The 2,479-nt window shown below is 39.9% G+C and overlaps 1 pseudogene; it reads right to left on the bottom strand.

Annotated features, from left to right (window-relative positions):
- Positions 1-470: 470 nt before the first annotated feature.
- LOC103127917 (small ribosomal subunit protein uS10-like) lies at positions 471-789 on the bottom strand (annotated as a pseudogene).
- Between the last annotated feature and the right edge of the window lie 1,690 nt (positions 790-2,479).

Genomic DNA, 2,479 nt, shown 5'->3' with positions numbered 1-2,479 from the left:
TATTTTCACTTTTGTTTTCCTTGCCATATAGACTTGATTCTTCAAAGTCATTTCTGAAGAACACATTGTGGAGTGTTCTGACAATGTTTTATTCTAAGTATTTGATGGTTTCTGGTCTAATCTAAGCCTGATCCATTTGGAGTAGACGTCTGTGCATGGTGGTATGTGACATGTGATATGAATCATTTTTAATGCTTCAACCCAATTTTCCTATCGTTTGTTTATAAGAGTCTCCTTTCTCCATGTAATATTCTGGGCTCCTTTGTCACAAATCAGCTGTTCAGAGGTGTAGAGCCTTACTTCTGTGCTTCTGGTTATATCCCATTCATCTGTTTTGGTTCCAGTACCAGGTAGTTTTGATAATAACCTTTTAATATAATTTGAAGTCAGGAAGCATGATTTCTCCATTTTGTTCCATTTTTGTTCTTTTTTATAATAGTCACCAATATAAAGTCACCAATTTATTTAATTTAAGCATCTGCAGTGGTGACTTCAACTCCTACTCCCGGCTCAATACTGATGGAACTAATCTGTTTAGCAATCTCAGAAGGACTGTGTAAGTCAGTGAGTTGCTTGTGGATCCTCATCTGGAACAGATCCTAAATCTTAGAGCCTTCACCACAGGGATTTTTCCTTGTAGTGATTCTCAGAGTCCGGAAGGCATAAGAACCAGTCCTTTAAGTTGCAAATTGTTCTCTTTCTCACCCCTGATCAAATGGGCAAGTACTTTCTCCAGTTGCGGCTGGTCAGTGTGATCGTAATGTGGTAGGTGGCCACCTCTGACTCCATGGGTCTCTTCCTGGTTATCTTTAAAGGCCATGGCTGCGGGTTTGGCTTCCTGACCCACTTGTTCCCTGGCGAGAACAGCGGTGAGTCAGGAGCTCTAGCAGAGGACAGCTCCACCGCACAAGCTACTTCACCTTCGCCTTCCACAAGACAGCCCCCTCTGTTGGGACCATGTGTAAGCCTGATAGAGCTTAGGGAGAACCACCCCCGTCCTTGGGTCTGAGAAGATAACTTCTTGGTAAGTCTCTCTCAACCGAGGTGAGCATAAGGGGGGAAACTCACTTGGTTCTTTTCTTCTTGACTCTCAGGCCCACAGAAACCCCAGTACTTCCCTCCATTAACTGTAGGCAACATGGCCGCAGATTCACTTATTCAAAGTCACCTTCTGATCACAGAAGAACACACCTTATCACACACCTCATCACACACCTCAGACCCCAGACAAGAGAAATTCCAAACTATATGGCTTTTTGATATCCATCTTCTCTCTGTCTCACCCTACATAGGTTTAACCCCTATGCTTCTCTCAAATAGCTTTGGATGATTAAGTTGCTTGCGTCATGGAGAATAACTGTCTTGTATCTCATTAATTCCTGTCATACCAGCCCCCTACCTTAGGAGCATGCCGACCGTTAAGAAACCTGTAATTTCTGAAATATTTCAACAATAATTCCCTTCGTTGCTTTTCTATTTAACTCATGCCCACTTTGCTAATAAACGGATTCTACGGATTCTAGGATTCTAGGCACGCTAAGAGTCCCCTGGTGTCTTTTACTTCGTGTCACCCCTGTCGTGAGTGAGAAAGAACCAGCCCTTTACCTTTCCCCTGGAGACCACCCCAGAACCAGAGAGAAAGATACTGAAACCCCTCTTATTTTTCACCTCAAAAAACCAAAAAGAACTAAGGAACAGAGTGAGCTAAAGGTCTAATCATGCATGTACTTACCCTCAGTGAAGGTCTAGAGGAGAAAAAAAAAGTGCATTAGGAATTGAATATATCTGATTACTAGTTATGTTACTAACAACATCAAAGATTAATGTGAAGATTCCATTAGTAAAATATAGGCAAAATATTTAAGATAGGTCAACACATTTGTTTTTCTGAAAAGGGCAGATAATTAATCTTTCAGGTTTTGCAAATCACAAATGATAAGTCTTTACCACTGTGTTCCCTTTACTTATTTTACAGTGCTAGTCCCTCAAAAAGCCTTAGTGTGTCCTTGACAAGACCAAGTGTTCTTTCCTTAGTAAGGTGCAGGAAATCATCCTCAAAGTATTGAAGGCACAATCACGAAGTTAGAAAGCTAAGTAAGAAGTGAAGCATTTTTGAGTAATTAAAAAAAAATCAAAGAAAGTTAGCTCTGACTTCACTTACTGTGTGAAAACATGTTTCTGATAGGGTTTACTGTGAGCGTAGTAGCATAATAAAGCTTTCAAGTATTAACCATTTAATAAATATATTATTATAAGTGACACAGTATGATCTTTGACATTTTCTGCACTTAAGCTATCCTACATTAAAATTTTAACTCTATGTGAGAACAAAAATTATGTAATATTTGTACTGAGATGATAGAAAAAAATTTTTTAGAGAAAAGAAATGAGGATCTAATCATTAAAAAAAGATTCTTTGGGACCCTGGCTTCCCACCTGTAGGGGGATCGCTTCACAGGAAGTGAAGCACCTGTGCAGG

Source organism: Erinaceus europaeus, chromosome 11 (assembly GCF_950295315.1).
Source record: "Erinaceus europaeus chromosome 11, mEriEur2.1, whole genome shotgun sequence".
Classification (NCBI taxonomy): domain Eukaryota; kingdom Metazoa; phylum Chordata; class Mammalia; order Eulipotyphla; family Erinaceidae; genus Erinaceus; species Erinaceus europaeus.
Note: the sequence above shows the minus strand (reverse complement) of the source record. Positions and strands in the feature narration are given on the sequence as shown.